This window comes from Adiantum capillus-veneris, chromosome 24, assembly GCF_014529385.1.
Source record: "Adiantum capillus-veneris isolate H3 chromosome 24, ASM1452938v2, whole genome shotgun sequence".
NCBI lineage: Eukaryota > Viridiplantae > Streptophyta > Polypodiopsida > Polypodiales > Pteridaceae > Adiantum > Adiantum capillus-veneris.
In genome coordinates this window covers 69629309-69648696 of record NC_140954.1, presented here as the reverse complement: position 1 = coordinate 69648696, position 19388 = coordinate 69629309, and positions in this window count along the sequence as shown.

The window sequence follows — 19388 nt, the reverse complement described above, 5'->3', positions numbered from 1 at the left end:
TGTTCTTGTTTCTCTCGTACTAGGTGTTAGTATGAAGTCCTCAAGACTTAGAAGATTACAGTCCAAGTATCAATAAGCTAGGGAGCAAACTGCAACCAACTTGAAACTAGCTTACCGTCCATATGCTAGGTCATGGTTTAAAATTACTGCATTGTATAAAGATTGGAGCATGCAATCTGATATCTTTGCTCACAATCTAGAAATATGTCCCTCATACATGGCGGCATACCTCACATATATAGCAATAAATGAGGTCGACATACAAATAAATTAGGCAGTCCTACTGCCCTCACTTCTATATTATTGTTGGGCGCTTTGCCATTGGACCAGAAACAACAAGACTTAGCAGCATTGCATCTAAAATCCATTACCAGTTCAAGAAACCAACCACGAATCAACAGTAGCCCCTCTCTATTCATGACACCGATGAGTCATATTTAGATAGGAAAGAGGCAGATACTATAATTATAGAGGAGCTATCCATGTTCTCAATTGTAACCATCCCTATAATCTCGAATAATTGATGCCCTTAACTTTGTCTCCCATTATAGCATTTTTCAAATGTATATCCCTTTCACGTAGTGCCGCCCTTGCCAAATTAATCATGCTCTTGTTCCCTTCAATGCTAAATACTAGATGTCAATTTGCATATGTCCTATTGTATTCTATAGATGTTATATAGAAAGGCCCACCAAGCAAGACTAGTTTGAGCCATTGTACGTAGCTTTTTCTTCTCTGTTCACATATTTACTCTAGTTGTGAGATTTTATTAGTCTAATTGAAATTAAGTTTCTAAAAGCTTTTTATGAAACACGGTGCATCATCTCTGTTAACATTTCTGGTGCGATTTTGGTTGAGAGTGACCCTGTTAGCGTGCAAACGACAAGAAAAAAAAGCGCCTCTATAGCTTTGCACGAGTCACACCGTTGGAAAGAAACACTGTATGACGGTAGAAAACACCAAAGTCGAACACATGTGAAGATGGGCGAGAAACAGCTCTAACTCAAAAACATGGCTAAAATTCCAAAAAACCGAGACCATAAAGACGAATCTTGTGTCATGAGGATCTCCGTAGAGCATCCATATGCTTGATTCTGATAACCGACGAGAGAGTTACAAGCTTTTGAAGATGGAAGGTCTCTCAAAAGCTCCAAAAAACAAGTCTCTGTAAGCCAAAAAGGATGTGCAGGAAAATGCAGCTAAAATAATGGGGGCATTTTCTTCCTTTTCTCTCTCATTTCCCCTTTTAATTGGTCTCTCATCTTTCTCTCTCATTCCCCCTTTTAATTGGTCTATTTTTGGCCTTTTTTGGAAAAGGAAAGCTCCATGTCGGTGATTTTGACCAAGGGTGAGGTGGTGAAGTGTCCATGGGACCAAAATTGAAGTCCAGGCACCTGGCCAGGCTAGTGGGAACTCAACATGGAGCCCCTAGCTACCCAAAATGCCCACGAGCCCTCCTTGCAAGGCCTTGAGTGCATTCCTTCACCATTTGATACACCATAGACTAGTCCTCTTTCAGTATATATACCCTCCACTTTCCCCTCAACCCCCCACATGTGGGTTTAGTCCATTGCCACATGGCATGCTCTCCCCAACTTCGCCAACTTCCCCATGTCCAAACCTGAAATTTCTGTTTTGCCCCCAAACTGAGCCATTTTCTTGGAGGCGTAACGGGTGACCCCGACCACCAAATATAGCACCGTAAAGCATGGCTTGGAGCTTATTACCCCGGCTAACTCCATTTCTAAACATGCCATTGCTAAAAAACCATCAAGTTGGCCCACTTGCCGTCTTCCCACGTGCATCCGCCACCACTTTTTAAGTGAAAAACCATCCACTTCGAGTGCGTGTAACTCATGATGTCGGAGTCCGATTTGCAAGCTATCAAGCACGGCTAGGAATGCTCATTAAAAACTATTTTTTGAAATCTCAACCAGCCCAAAACTCAACCAACAGCTTGACCAAAACCAAGCCTTTGTACAGGTTTTTTACACGGACACTTTCAAATCTGGAAGCACTATGTACATATATATACATGAGGGTGGTCAGCAAGTTTGTTTGGAATCATTCATGGCCTTTGTACTCATCCAAAAAATGCCTGACGTAACTTGTCAACCCTCCCTTGCCTGCTTAGTCATTCATGACAAGCAGAGGTCCCTAGGATGAATAACTGCTGCATTTCATCCCCAGAAACATTTTCAGATGTCTCCGCATTGTCTCCTTCTATTGATAGCATTTCATCAGTCACAATTGTCATCAAACGTGCCAGATACTTCTTCAATCTCTAACCATTAACACGGTAATTATGCTCTGCACCATTTAAGTTTGCCAACTGATATGTCCCATTTTTTAATTTGTTTACAACAGTAAAAGGACCTTCCCACTTAATCTGAAACTGTTTCTGGAAAGTATTGTCCAGTTTACTATTGTATCGTAACACAAGATCACCCTTTTCAATTCCTTTATTCTTGACGCATTCATTGGCCTTCATTTGAGCCTTCTTTGACACTTCTTCATAATGACTCAAGGCCAAAATTCTGTCTAACTGCAAGCATTGTAAATCCAACAACCTTTTCCACCAAGCATCTCGCTGCTCTTCACCCTTCAATGACAACCACTTAAGTGCAGGGATTTCCACTTCAATAGGCAATAAAGCTTCCTTGCCATAAATCAAGTGATAAGGAGAAAACCATGATAGCGGTTCTATAAGCCCATAGTGCACAAGGCAACTCTGAATCCCAAGTCTTCCCACGTGTCTAAGTCATTTTTGTCAAAATATTCACTAACTCCCCATTGAATCTCTCATTAAGACCATTGCATTGTGGATAATAAGGAGAACTGTACCTATGTTGTATATTAAGCTTTCCACAAAGGAAATCAAACAAGTCTCCTCTAAATCCCGGTCCCCGATCAGAAAGTAGTTCCAAAGGCACACCAAACTTGCAGCATATATTTTCGTACAAAACTTCCCCATTTCTTTACTGGTAATCTGGTTGACAGCCTTAGCTTCTGCCCATCGTGACAAATAATCCACTGTTGTCAGAATGTAAACATTTCTTTTACCAGTCATGGGTAAGGGTCCAATAGCATCAAGACCCCATTTTTCAAATACATCAAAAGCTAAAATCGTCTTTCACAATTCAGGCTTCAAAATTCTCTTCCCCATCTTCTAGCAATACAAACAAGATTTGCACCAATGGTTCACATCCCATTGGACACTCGGCCACACATAGCCTTCTTGTAAAATCTTATGTAGCATAATTTTCATGGCAAAATGTCCTCCACAGGATCCTTCATGGTTCTCTTCCAAAATCTTATAGATTTCTTCTTTCCAGGGCACACGTCGTAATATCAAATCACTTCCTTTCATGTAAAGCACATCATCAAGCATTTTGTACTTTTTGACTCTTCTCATAAAAGCATACTTTTTGGATGATGGAAAATCTTCAGGTACTAAACACCTCTAAGCAGAAAATCCGCTTTCTTTGATAGCACTTCTCTTCCATGATACAAAGGGACATCAGCCTTCAACACAAACACACAAGTGATCATTTCTTGGGCAGCATCATGAGCTTCTTCATTCTAAGACCTCTCAATATGCTGTAAACTCCATGCCTCAAACTTTTTAAGCAAAGATTTCACTTTGAAACAAAAAAATTTCAACTTAGGGTTCTTATTCTTCCACACCCCCAATACCTGCTTCACAACCAACAAGGCATCTCCTTTGACTTGCAGGCGTTTAATTCTCAACTGTAAGCAAATGTGCAGAACGCCCTCAAGGGCCATGTACTCTGCTTCATTATTACTTTTTGCATCAAGCTTTAACCCTTGTTTCCTCACAAGATTTCCTTGCGCATCATAGACAACAATCCCTCCAGAAGCAGCTTCATGACTTCTTTGATAAGAGCCATCAAAATATAACAGTGAAGCATTGGATATAGCAAGAGTTTTGACCTTCTTCCTTTGCACCACCTCTTCCTTAACCAAAACAGGAGTCTCTTTGTAAGTGAGTAAATCTGCCAGGGTAGCCCGAGTACTCTCTTCCACCAAAAAAGTGAATTGAAATTCGTGCAATTCTATAACCCATTTCATCACTATCTTTGATATATTTGAGTTATTAAACAAGTGAGGCAGCAATGAATAGCTGGTGAGAAAAGTGAACAACTTTTGCAATAGGTAATGCATGAATCGTCTGCAAGCATAGACCATACTGATCATCACCAACTCAATCTCTGAGTCCTCTCTTTCATGAGGGGTTTTAACCCGGCTAGCATAATAAATAGGCTTCATATACTTGGACTCCTTCCCTCTTTGCAATAGCATAGCCCCAATGGCATCATTTCCAACTCATGGGTTAGCATAAAATTCTTTCGCCCAGTCAGGAGCTTGCATAATCGGCAGTGTGCTCAAAATTTCTTTGACCTTATCGAAAACTTGTTCACAGTCTTGTGTCCACTCCAATGGATCATTTTTAACCACTTGCTGTAGTGGGTACAGTAACTATGATGCCAAAGGTATGAATCGAGACAGATATTTAACCTTCTGAATGAAAGTAGCCAATTGTATTGTATCCTTTGGGAATGACAACAATAATAAAGCTTCCACTTTCTCTGGATCTGCCTCAATCCCATTTTTTGAAATCACACTCTTGGCTGCGCCAAATGAAATTTTTTGGGGTTTAACTGACCCCCGCATTCATCATACCTTGCAAACGTCATTTCAAGCTTCTGAACATACTCTTTCCTTGAACTGTATACACAGAAATCATCTATGAACCCTTTGACAAACTTCCCAAGAAATGGGGCAAGGACCCAGTCTACTTTTCTTTCAAAGGCTCCTGGCCCATTTGTCAACCCAAAAGGAAGGCAATAAAAGCAGCAACAACCCCATGGCGTGATAAAAGTAGTCTTTTTCCTATCTTCAGGAGCAAGGATAAGCTGAAAGTATCTTGAATACCCATCACAGACACTGTATCTCTCAAAACCAGTCACTGCATCTAGCAATTGATCAATAAAAGGCAAAGGGTAAGGATCTTTCTTGGTCACCGCATTTAGTGGCTTGTAATCAACAAATACTCTCGAACACCCATCCTTCTTTGGAGTGACTACTACAGGGCTTACCCATTCAGCATTATCCACTGGCACAACGAACCCTGCATCCAAAAGCTTATGCACTTCTTCCTTTAAGGCATTCATCTGCTCCTTGCCCGTCCTCCTTAACTTCTTTCTGATTGGTTTTGCCCCTTCAACTAGCTCGATCTTCACAGGATCCCCAACAAAACCCCTTATTCCCTGATATGAGGTAATGAAAAGATTTGGAAACCTATCCAAAATTGCTAAGTACTCCCTTCTTTCTCCTTGTGTCAAATCAGTACTCAACATATTTTGAATCAACTCTTTCTTCACTGGCAGTTTCTGTTTAGGTTGCATCAACTCTTCAAGTTTCTCTAAACGGCTTGAAGCATTTATATTCCCTGATAATTGTAGCACTTCACTAACTTCTCTCTGTTCCTCGTTCAACAACAAGAATGACACTTCACCCTCATCACTGGAACTTGAAGTAGTGCTACTTTCTGAGTCTTCAGAACTATCATCACTGGTAGTTCCGAACTCATCATTCTCACTCACATCTTCAAGTGCCATAGGTTGTTTGTAGTCATATCAAACACCCTCTTTTCACCCTTCTTGCCATGCACACCAATTGTGCCCTTGCCCCAATCTTGCACGGCACCAACGGCTCTCAACCAAGGTCGTCCCAAAATGAGAGGAAAGGCTCCCAGACCGGCTAAGCACTTAGACATCCTACGCGTAGGATGTCTTCACCATGATTTAGCACTCCAAATCAACCTCTGAGCATACCACAGTGATCAGAGTCTATGGTTCAAGTTTGGGGCAATTCTAAGCAGTTAGACATCCTACGCGTAGGATGTCTAAGGCATGATTTAGAGGCCAAATTCAAACTGTGGACATAGCAGGGTGTTGTATAGCCTTAGGCAAGCCTCCTAGTCAAATTTGGTCCAATTTGGAGTTGATTTGACTTGGGAATTCATCAGAACGGACATCAAGCTTCTGGAACAGATTCTTGATCATTTGACCAACCTATAGGTGTCAGAATCAAAAAGTAAAAATAGCTGTGAGCTTAGCACATCAAGGGGAAGCTACAGTGCAAGTTTGAGCTGAAACAGAGCAAAAAGACATCCTACGCGTAGGATGTCTCTAGCTTGATTTAGGACTCCAAACCAACCTATCAGCACACCACTGTGATCAGCACATCAAGGAGAAGCTGGGGTGAAAATTTCAAGTCATTCTATGCAAAAAGTAGGATGTCTCAAGGCCATTTTTAGGACCAAATCAACCTCTGAGCATACCATTGTGTTGCTGGACTTAACAGGAGTCTCTGAGCAAAAAGACATCCTACGCGTAGGATGTCTCTAGGCTAGTTTTAGGGTCCAATTGTACTTTTGACCATACAGAAGTGTTCACAGTGTCACAGAGATCCCAAATCTTCTTTTAAAATTGAAATTGGACTCATTTTGACCAGTCTAAACTGCATTTCACTATTTTGGCCATAACTTTCACAAACGATATCGGATCAGAAAAGTTTTTATATCAAAACGTAGCCTGAGAGCGACTCTACAGATCTTAGAGCAAAACTTGAACTGCATCTATAGCAACCATTTAGGTCAACTTTGAAAAAAACGTTGTTTGAGGCCTCAAAATTCATCCGCAAGTTAGGGGTGTCAAAAAGCGACAATTTGCGAGAATTGTGACGAAACGGTTGCGGTTTTGGACATAGTTTCGACTTTTCCTTGACCAAAGAACTTGAACACAGTGGACTAAGTCTACTTGAACCAAGCAAAAGCTCTTAAGCCCAGAAATCATGTCTACCCTAGATTCAAACGCAGCTTACACAAGCTTGGAGATCCCGACGATAGAGGAATACCCTCCCACAATGGATCTTCCAAACTTGCAATTGATAAAGATCCATCTTGTTGAGAGAGTTTGGATGATTGGTCATGAGAGTGAAGGACTATATAGATACATTGACGACATGAGGTCAATCTTTTGTAAGGTCCCCATCCCGCCTATACCGAGGTCGGGATGGGATCCTTGACAGGTCTCTAGGTCTGATAAAAATCGGAGTCTCTAAACAGGAAAAATCCAAGGAATAGACCTTTACCATTGACAATGGCTTGCGTCTATAGCCTTAGAAAAAGACCTAGTCCTGTCTCGCAGCGGAAACGGAACAACCTTTTAAAAGTCCAATAACTATTTCGGCCCTATATCTTCCACAAATTGGACTAAGGTATCCTCAACCAACGCTTTTTTCCCCCTAACATATGTGAGGGCACAACCGCTGGTAGATTCCTCTTCCGATTCAAGAAGTTTTCTAAACGTTTTAGTGCGCAGGGATGGATAGTTACCTGACGAATCAGGTCCACCCGTCCATGATTGACAACCTTAGTCAATCCCCACTTACCACCCCGCACTCACACAAGATTCATTTATCTTATTACCACATTGTTTTAACATTTAAAATAATGGTTTCTTTTAACGTTGCATCACAGTAATTTCTTGAAGACAGCATTGAAAGCATTCTTTCAGAAAACAAACATCTTTAAACTTAAGACAGGGTACTGTCAATTAAAACATTATCCATAATAACCATGACCAATACTCTTCTTGTCTCAAGACCACCTAAGGGTGAAAAACAGCACCCATTCCTTGTTCAAATCCGGAGTGGATAAACCCCCACCCAACGTTCCGGGTGCCCATATACCAAACCAGTTGCCCATACAACCGGGCGGCTCCCCTAGGATAAAAACGGAATCCTAACTTATGTAGAAACATCAAGACATGACACGGAGTAGAAACTCATCGTTCATGGGGGTAATCGACTTAACCGTGGCTAGAAAGCCAATCATTATCATCAATTTATATCAAGGAGTCAGAGGTGTCTTGAGACAAGTTGTCTTAAGGATGATCAAACATATCTTTCCTAATTCAACCAATTTTAACCCAAACAATTCTTTCCTATATTATAAACAAATGCACGTTGGAAGTTACCTTCCGTTTTAGCCAGTTTTTCCTTCTTACGTATGCAATGCTAACTTATAAAATAACTTAAACTAATTAAAGACTTAATTGAACAATGGGACACCCACCTGGGATTGATTGGCCATTTGTTGCCGTTGCGCTGGCGCTTGAAGACTCTCCTCTATAGGCCTACTACTACTAGGCCCAGCTTCGTCGTCGTGCGACACTCTAGTTCGTTTTGAAGCTACGTCCTCATCATCAGATGTAGGATTTGCTCGGGTTCTTTTTGGTATCATAACTTCTTATCCTTATAAAAAGGTCGTCTAATCATTAGGTAAATAGTTCAAAATCTAAACTTAACCTTTGTATTCAACCGTAACCCATCCAAGGTTAAATTTATAGTCTTAATTGGTAAATTCTTGACCTAGTAATGTTCTATTTGTCTATATAGGTATGATAACTTTTTCCACCGCTTTCCTAAGGGTTTTCTAAGCTCTCCTAATTTTCTTATAATTTTCTATATCTTTTTCTCTAATTTTTCCATTGACTTTTAAGCTAATAATCTACTTGTTTTGGGCTTAATATTTATTGTAATTAATTTCTCTTAAATATTTCATTTCCTCAACTTGATATCATAAGTTTACACTTACTATAATTTTCCTAAAAACTTTTGACCACAAAGTCTATTTATTTTAATTAATCATTTGCTAAAAATGGGACTTTTGGTCAATTATAATTTCATAACCTCACTAATTAACTATGGTATAATTACCACAAGTAGATTATGATATTTTTGACTTCTCATAATTATCTTATTATTTTCCAACTTAGTTATATAATTTCCATCTTCAATTTTCAGATAAAATTAGGATAATTTGACTTAAATAAATACTTATACTATATTTCTAACCTTGACATATTTATCACAGCCTCTTTATTATATAAGCTGACCGTGATAAATAGAATGTAATCATATAGCATGATTTACTAATTTCTCCCTTGAAATTTCTACCAAAATAAGTATATTTTGACTTAGATAAATATCTATACTACTTTTCTACCCTTGGCATAATTATCACGGCCCCTTTACCCTATAATATAGCTATAATAAGTAGCATGTAATCATATAGGATGATTTACTAATTTCCCTCTTTAGTTTTTAGCTAAAAATATAGTAATTTGACTTAGATAAATATCTATACTACTTTTCTAACATTGGCATAATTATCACGGAATATTTACCCTATAATACAGCTCTAATAAATAGAATGTAATTATAGGCAATGATTTACTAATTTCCCCCTTTAATTTACCCCTAAAAATAGCATAATTCCACTAAGATAATTAGTTAAACTAATTATCTGAGATTAGAATAATTATCACAGGTTATCTAACATCTAATAACCCTCTTAAAATTAAATCAATTCAATTTGAACCTATTCACTAATTTCCATTATTTAAGTTGCTCAAAAAAAGGAGTAATTCTGCCTAATTAATTAGCTACATTAATTATCTGAGATTCTCCTAATTATCGCGAATTTTTGAACACCTAATTAACCACTGATAAATATATCACAGCAATTGAAATCAATTTACTAATTTCCCCTATTTAAATTTCTCAAAACACAAAGTAATTCTTCCTAATTAATAAGATAGATTCATTATCTGAGCTTCTCCTAATTATCGCGGGTGTTTTAATACTTAATTAACCATTGATAAATATATCACAGCAATTTAAATCAATTTACTAATTTCCCCTATTTAAATTTCTCCAAAAACAGAGTAATTCTACCTAAGTAATTAGCTAGATTAATTATCTGAGCTTCTCCTAATTATCACCGGTTTTTAAATACCTAATTGACCACTGATAAATATATCACACCAATTGAAATCAATTTACTAATTTCCCCCATTTAAATTTCTCAAAAAACATAATAATTCTGCCTAAGTAATTAGCTAGATTAATTATCTGAGCTTCTCCTAATTATCACATGTTTCTTAACACATAATTAACCACTAGTAAATATATCACAATAATTTAATTCAAATTACTAATTTCCCCTATTTAAATTTCTCAAAAAACAGAGTATTTTTTATAAAGAAATTAGATAGATTAATTTTTTGAGCTTCTCCTAATTATAGCGGGTTGTTAACCACCTAATTAAGCACTGATAAATATATCACGACATTTGAAATCCATTTATTAATTTCCCCTATTTAAATTACTCAAAAAAAAGAGTATTTCTGATAAATTAATTAGCTAGATTAATTTTCTGAGCTTATCCTAATTATCATGGGTTCTTGAACTTCTAATTAACCACTAATAAATATATCACATCATTTGAAATTCATTTACTAATTTCCCCTATTTAAATTTCTCAAAAAATAGAGTAATTATGCCTAATTAATTAGGAAAATTTCTCAAAAAATTATAGGATAATTTTACTAGATTAATAAATGTCTAATGCATCTCTAATAATTACTTCAACTTAATCTAATCTTAATTAATATATTTACCATTAATTCATGGTTAATTCCACTAATTTCAGTCCTATTATAATAGGATAATTAATTAGCTTAGTATTACTAAGCTTAATTCTAATAATCAGCAGAGATTAATTAATTAAGAGAGGTTTGAGGAGCATACATAGGCCTAATCTTTGATTTATTAACAAATATCTTAATCTAACCTTGCTAATTAAGAAAGATTAGACTAATTACCGTTTAGGTTAATCAATTAGAGATTAATCTCTAATGATTTCTGCATAGTGTCCTCTCTAAATGAGAGAGGGAGAGAGTATCAAGGCTCCTAGTCTGTGTAAAATGTGAAGCTAAGGGTCATATTTATAGTTTTTTGGCACTCTTAAGCTCTCACATGCTTAAAAAAGCAGTTACTTGCAGTTCAAGCAGCCCCCTACAGGTCAAAAAATGACCCCTGCTGCTAAATGAGTCCCTGGCAGGTCAGTGACGACCCTCCCATTACCTGGCAGCTTTTAAAATATCAATTATGCTATATTTTGACCTATTTTTGCTTAATTGGTAAATATCTTGTTAATATCTAGGAGGACTTTAATAAATTCTATGCTTAAATGATTACTGCAACCCTTCCATTTTACCTATTTTACTCAATTCACAGTGTAAACTTCCAGGGGTCATAACTATGCCAGTTTTTATCGGAATTCAATTCTGAAAATTTCTAGCCCGGGGTTTGCGGTGCTTAAGATTCCAGGTGCTCAGATCCATACCTAGAAGAGATAACAGATTACAAGCTCTTATACGTCTACACATACGAAGTCGACTATCAATGGAGATCTATAGTTGTCGACAAGTATGGATGAGAATACAGAGTTGTAGAAAGCACAAATCCACAGACTGTACTAGAAAGAGGTGGATATTTGGTCAATGAAGGACCACAAATGCCTCCACCAAACACGAGAATTCCTATTGGAATTCCAAGAAGAGAGCCACCAGGATTCCCTTCAAGAGCGATAACGAGAGAAGGATTGGGAGAGTCTCTGGTTAGACTTGTAGACAATCGACGAGTTAGACCATCCCAAGTCCAGAAATGGGTAAACAGAAAATACTCTGGAGATAAAGATCCGAGAGATCACGTAACGGCTTTTACAAGAGTGATTAGAGAAGAGGAAGTTTCAGATTTTGCGACACAGTTTGCAGGATTTGGATTGACTCTAGAAGATGATGCAGCTACATGGTTCGACTCGGTGGAAAAATGGGATTTTGAGACCCTAGATGAGTTGTTTGAGGAGTTTATTGAAGAATTCTTGCCAAAAGGCATCGCTCACAACACGGTCTCGCAAATCCAAAGATTCAAATAGAAAGAGAATGAATCAGTACGCAAAGCATCATTACGGCTCAAGAGATATGTTAAGCTTTGTCCAAGAGCGGAATTACCTACGCAAGCATGACTGATGCTGATCTTTATCCAAGGAATGAGACATGCGGGCCTTCAGAAGGATCTGCATATGATAAGGAGGATGACGATAAACGAGTTGATCAGAGAAGCTCTTTATCTAGTGGATAACTATGAGGTATACAAAGAAAAGGACTTAAAGAGTCAAGGAGATGACACATCATCTCAGCACAGTGTTTCACGGATAAGTGAGTCCATTGACAACCCAACGACAACTATTGATCAAGAAAAGCTTATCAACGACTTGGTCAAGAGGTTGATTCCTCTTGTAAGGTCTGATTCGGGAGAGCCAAAGTGGTGTGAAATTGAGAGAAAATGGACGAACCATACGGGGGAAGATTTCTATTATAGCATGGAAAATGCTAGGGAGAGCTATGTACAACATGTTCCAGAAGCACCTACTCCACCTAGATACATTACGGGGAATGCGCCAGGACCAGTAGGAGTTTTAAGGCCACAGCTTGTCTTAGGACAACAACCTCCGCTACCAGGTGCTAAAATGCCGGTAGACATGAGATACATGCCAATGATGGAAGCATCAAATAAACCAACTCCAGTACCAGCTACAATGTGGTATAGCAACCAAAGTGAGTACTACCCTTTGGAGCAACAAAATATGAGAGAAAAACATGGAGTGGTGAGGCCGGTACAACCTCCACCCCCTGGGTTTCAGTCGAAAGAAAGAAGGTATGAAATGGACAAAAGGACATTGCGATTCATTGCAAATAATGGCTTATCTAGGTCAAAGCTTGCTTATATCCAAGAGGAAATGCTAAAAGAATCTCCTCAACCAGAGACAGATTGTCACAAAAGTCGTGACAACCACTTGGTCAAACAATGTCCTCATACGGAGATCACTGAAGTAAATGCCTATTGTCTTGAGTGTGGCATCACTCATTTGATCCCCGATTGCCCGAAAAACCCAAACCAAATCAGGAAAATCATGACAAATGTATTAGGGATTGTTCAGCTACCTAGTAGCTCAGAAAATGAAAATGTCATATCAGTTCAAGTGGTTACGAGAGCACAGCTCAAAAGAAAGCTGATAAGAATCCAGAGACAAAGAACACGGAAAGTGACACGAGTCCAAAGACAGATGATGGACCAAAGACAGACGCACCTAGTCAGAAAACCAAGAGCAAACGAAATAGTTGGAAAGCTAGAAAGACTAGGAGGAAAGCACGTAGGGAACGAGAGAAAAAATCCCTAGCTGATAAGCTTACCGAAGCTGAGGAGAAGATAAAACAACATGAGGAAAAGGAGGCACCTTCTCTTACACAGATGGTTAAACCTCTAGAAGAACCATCCACAGAGAAGAAACCGAGAAGTGTTAGTTCAGGAGGATTTGTGTTGGCAGAGAAGTTTAATGAGACATTAGATGCCCTCTTGAAAGCCTGTGATGTGAGGCTCAAAGAAAACCAAACCCAAGAACACAGGTGGATGACATATCCCTATGCGGAACTAGAAAATCAAAGGTTTGAAATGTGCCAGAAAATGATTCAAACAGCCCAAGCTTTCCTAGAACCACCAATTGCAAAACCTGAGGATGTGATCCGTGTCATGCCTACATAAGTAATCCCACCAAACCAGGAACTAAAAGAGCCAGATTCTAGCCATAAGCATAGACCAAACCTCAAAGAGCCAGCATTAGAACCAAGGATAGAAACTGAATACCACGGATAACTCTTTCGAGGGATTTCACCAAGCTATACCTAAGGATTGTAAAGAGATAGATGGTCTTGACGAATTGTGGAAACAAGTCAGAGAGGCCAATGAAGCCGATGACCTAAGAAGATGAGTAGACAAGACTGGTGATGAACGAGGAGTGTTTCTACCACCAATAGAGGAATTTGAGACTGGATCTCAAATGAATCTAGACGTGCGATCGTATTGGTGCGAGAAAGGATCTGTACAATCTATGGATAGTCAACCCCATTCGCTAAGAACACTACCGTCCTACATGGGAGAGTACGAGACCAAGTCAGATGTGGTTGCAGTCCCAACACAGAGACTGTCTCCCAACAAGGCCATCGATTCAAAGGGGCTAGTAGATATTCTATCTGCCCCAGTCACCTGTACAATAATGTTAGCCGAGTTGCTCAGAATAAGACCAAACATGTGGGTTAATGTGGGTAAATGTCTAGAGAAACTTGGTGTAAAAACCCCAATGACTCAAATCGAGAAAGGCATCAAAGAGTTTGAAATGCCTCAACTAAATACTAGGCCAGTGCCATTAAACAAGGTAGGTGAGTATTACGAGGGAGAAGATGGAAAATCCACCCTTCCTATGGAATTCAATGGTGTAAAAACCATGGCAATCCTTGACAGTGGAGCTGGTGTGGCCATTGCAACCAAAGAGGTTTGGAAAAAATGGGGAAAACCTGCCTTGATATCCACACGAATGACCCTGTAGCTTGCAGACGGACACAAGGAAAAGCCCCTAGGACTGCTAGAAAAAGTACTTGTTACTTCTTGTGGCATTGAATATGAACACACTTTTGTTGTTGTTGACTTTGGCAAGAAGAACAACTATGACATCATTCTGGGAAGGGGGTTATGACCATATATACCTGAGACATATGGAAACCATAACAAAGATAAACTTGAGGGACCATAGCTATAGGGATGTGACAAGAACACCGTTAGAGGAGTTTGATTCCGCCACAGTAGTAGGATCAGAACTTCCAGCTTGGTTAGGTAAGCCTAAAGAACTGTGGATGTGTGGAGCTTCACAATGTGGTAGCTTGAAACGTGCGAAATGTATCCTAGAGCGAGTTATAGAGGATAGGGAATATATCCCATAACCATTTCCTGAAGAAGAGTTAGAGCCTTTTGGATGGCAACACATCTTGGCTACTCTGGACGTGTGCGCCGTGGAGGATGCTCCCACAACAAAGTTTTGTGATAAAAATGGCTATGATGTCGTTCCTTATTTTGCAGTGAGTGTAATCTAGGAAAACGAAGAGAACCAGACATCAACAAGCTCTCGAAATAAGGAGCAAACAAAGAAATGTGGAGAATCAAAAGAGGAAGAAGACGACGAGTTCTATGACTCTGTAGAACACTTCGAGCTTCAAGAAGATCAACAACCCGGGAATCAATGTCATCGCTACACGAATAAAGTGCATCAAAAGTAGACTCCAAAGTCCTCGGTGAAGACACAACCACCACAAGCTTCCTCATACATGACTCCTAATAAGGATGCAAAGACTCAGCTAGGAGAAATACGACTAGAACAACGAGCTGACAATGCTCTAATCAACGGGCTAGAAAAGTCATCCAAGAAACTACCACCCACGAGCAAACAGACAGTAACTTTCCACTACCAGCCAAAAAATCAAGGTAAAGTATAAGAAGTCAACCTTGCTGAGGATAGTAGCGATAGTGATGAATCTTACAACATCCCCTATCATCAACTCAGGCCATCACTATCACCAACCCCTTCAGCAACAACCATGACAGGTCAAAAGAACAGGTAAACAAGTCAAAGCCAAAAAGCTCGACAAATCTGGATACCAAAAAGCCAGATCGGCCAAAAACAAATATGGATCAAGAAGACAAAGATCTCTAATGACAAATCACAAGATCCAACACCAAAACAAAAACAAGGAAAGCTTGCACGAACGGGTAAGAATATCACAAAGTCGCAAGCTTTCACAACTCAGGTTTGGGCTCCAAAGAAGTTGATTCAAGCACAAAAAAGTCAGGAATTCATTGGGATTCCAAAACGACCACAGTATCAACTTTCAAAGCCTGAATCCCGTCCCCAACCAAGCGTACAAGAGCTGAAGCAAAGGCCACTGTTGACTCACACAACAAAAGGTGGATCCCAAAGAAGTCTCTTCAAACACAAACGAAGCACGGACAAGTATGGGTTCCCAAACGAGCGTCAGCAACAAAACAACCAATAATCGCAAAGAAATGGGTCCCAAAGAAGAACAACCAAAATGCTGTCAGTGCATCGCCGCTTGAATTCTTACAGTTCTTCCTACGATTACAGTATAGTTAGAAGAGAGCAAGTCGCTTCAATCAAGCAACGATACAAGAGCTTCAAAGACCATTACATTGCTTAGAATAGGAAGCCTCGCCAACAAATGCCAATAAGCAAATTGCTTATACCCACATCTTGCACAACATAAATCTTTTCCATGCATTGACTGTGTATGCATAATAGGGCTACATTACAAGGCCTGCATAGGCACAACTTTTAATTTCCCAAGCACAACACATACCCTTTGCCATATCCTGTCGTAAAGGATGACTCCAAATAGGAAGGGGGGAGGCATTCTGAATACGGACCTAACATTATGACTATTAGAGGGCAATGTTTTGTGAGATGCATTGAATTTTTGCGTTTTATTGTGATAATTTTTTTGACAGAATTTAGAGTATATTCCCTCATAGTAGTGTTACAGAGGAGTATGGGGACAAAATCCATATATGAGCCCCTAGGGACATGTGTATAGTGTACATAGCATTTAGATTTCTATTTGAATGATTTTTCTTTTGTTGAGTTGTTTTAAGATTTTCTTTGTTTATTATTAAGAAAAAATTAAAAAAATCCATAATCCACATGAAGAAAAGACTGACGAGAGGCCTGAGCACTACAAAGAGAAGAAGGTACAGGAAAACAATGAAACTTCACGAAGTATGTCTCAGCAGTAGCCACTACAACAGTCGAAGAACTTGTCACAAAGCAGTGTCAACAGGCAATCGACAAGTCATAAAAGTCAAAGTCGAGGCTAAGCCACAAAATGAGTGACGTGTTAGTCCCAAAGCTTCACGTAATATTCTCTGTGGTCTAAGCGTCTTAGCTATTCTAGGTACTGCTCAAGCTGGAAGAGTTGAGCATATTTACGTTGTGTCGCTCATGCTGGTATAGGTGAGCAAAAGAGTCGAAGTCTAAGTACTTAAGTCTGGTGAAGTGAAGGAGAAGGTCCAAAAGACAATCACGCACTGAGCACAGTGAGATACGAGTGGAGAAACTTCTGCATCGACGACCCTTCTTGGAAAGGTGGAAGCTATTGAGACATCTTTTGATGTCACATGTGCTACATTTATTCCTCGAAACACCCATCATCTCCTTCTTTCACATTGCATGCTTTTGTTGACAAATTTCTCATATGCATATAGAGTGTCCCATAATTGGCACTTGCATCAGGAACTCTTTCCGTGTTTCACCCAAGCACTCACATTTCATGAACATGTACTTCACGTTCAACTGCTGAACTCTAATAAGAGCGTATACCAAAGGCATTTTTTTCCCACCGAGTTCTTTCCCTTTGGTCATCCAGGTTTTAGACCCTAATCTAAAGACACCTATCACCATCCTCTTGTACATATTCCTTCTACATCAACAATAAGGAAATGCTACTCAAATCAATTGACAAATGAATTGAAGCACCAATTTCAGATCATAGCATACTTCTCCTCAATGGTGAGTCGAAGAATGGCCTACAATGACGAAGCTGCAGACAACACTAACAACATGATTGCACAAGAACAAAGAAGTCCCCAATGAAGAAGCGCAGACATAAAAGTAATCAGAGGATCTCAAAAGATGAATGGTTACGATGATAGACGTCCGCTCTAATGGATCATAGTTCTTGTTGTGGTTTGACAAAGATACAAGCAGTGCAACAGATGAAGCCAAAACAACAGCAAAGTGTTGACCGCTGGGTCAACAACACAACATAACTCAAGAACAAAGAAGTCCTCAATGACAAAGAGCAGACATAAGGGTAATCAGAGAATCTCAAAAGCTTGTCCTTGATAATGCGCATCGAATGCTCGGCAGGGTTTTGAACCTCAAATTAGAATAATTGAGTCCTGGATTCAGCCTGACAGACAGACTTTGCATTGGAGTGCAACTTGGCCTAAAGAAGTTAAGGGTTTAGCCATACAATTTCTACAACATCCTTACAAAGGTGTCATTGGCTCACAAGATCAGAAAGCCAATCACTCAATTCTACAAATTGTAGAATTTTTTTCTGAGAATCACAAATACTTCGAATCGACAGATTTGCTGGAGCAAGTGATGGATGGAGCTTTCTCTATCCATGATGATAAGAGTCAAGTTAAACGACATTGGGTTCTTTTTTAATTTTGATCTGGCAGTAGACCTATAATGACAAAAACAGATGCTGCAGCTCGGAGCGTGGATGTGAAAGACATAAATTTCGTCATCAATTATGATTTTCCTGAATCATGTGAAGACTATGTACATCGGATTGGACGAACAAGACAAGCTACTACAAAAGCTATAGTCTATACTTTCTTTCCAACAACAAAACGACAGCAAAGACCACATCGCCATCGAGAATCAGGTCATGTCGGGGACGACATGAACGCAGAAGGGGGGAATGTTGACCGCTGGGTCAACAACACAACATAACTCAAGTTTCGTACCGAAGTCTTATCTTTTGCGAGTTATGGAATGCTGCGGATTATGCCTATAAATGTCATATGTAATGAGTAGTTATTCTAGTTTCAGAAGCCGGGGTGCAATGGCACTTCCAGATTGTAAATACAAAGCCATTTGACCCTTTCAACCCCATTTTTGGTTAAACCTAAGGTAGCCTTAGTATATAAGGTACCTAGGTCATTTTGTAAAGAGGACTTTTTTCATAATCAAAACTTTAGCGCTGCCGTCTACTGTGTGAGAGAGAGAAAGAGAGTGAGCGTGAGCTTTATCCTCTCGCTACGCCCGGCTCACTCAACGCATTGGAGATCCGACTGCACCATTGTTGTAGGCTCGAGGAGAGCTACGCGACAACGCCAAGCATTCCACGCAAGACGAAGCGCACACGCCGATGCATCTACGAGCTATTTGTGGTCGTAAGTGTATCAAACGATGTCTATTTTCTGCATGCTAATAGTCTATAGAATCGTGGCAACATAAGCTACGCATAGGTACTCATAAATTTCAGTTTCGGGCACTTTCAAAATTTTGCTCTGTCATCCTACGCGTTTTCCGCAGACAGGTTTAGAGTGAGGGTTTTGAGTGTAGAAGCTTAGGGACAGGTGTATACTAGTGAGGGGATGGTGTTCCTTAAGTTTTGTATGAATCTGACATGATTAGGTGAGTTACCTTCTGTATGTGTGTATGTGGCTAGGTGGTGTAGTTGAGAGCAGTGAGGTTCTTGATTGTGGTTTAATTGGCCTTCCAGAGTGTTGTATGTGTAGGATGGTCTCAGCCTGACAAGCTAAAGAGATTTCCTCCGTGTGCCTATCGTGTCATCTGTGTCCTCGATTGACATTATGTTGATCTAGGTAGTGTTTGCATGCACTTCATGGGTGTGTGAGTCGCTCCCGTCCAACAGTGCCTGCATACACGGATAAATATATATATACACACAAATATATATATACAATGACGTAATGTAGCCATTGTTTTGAGTATAGATAACTAGTTATGGTTG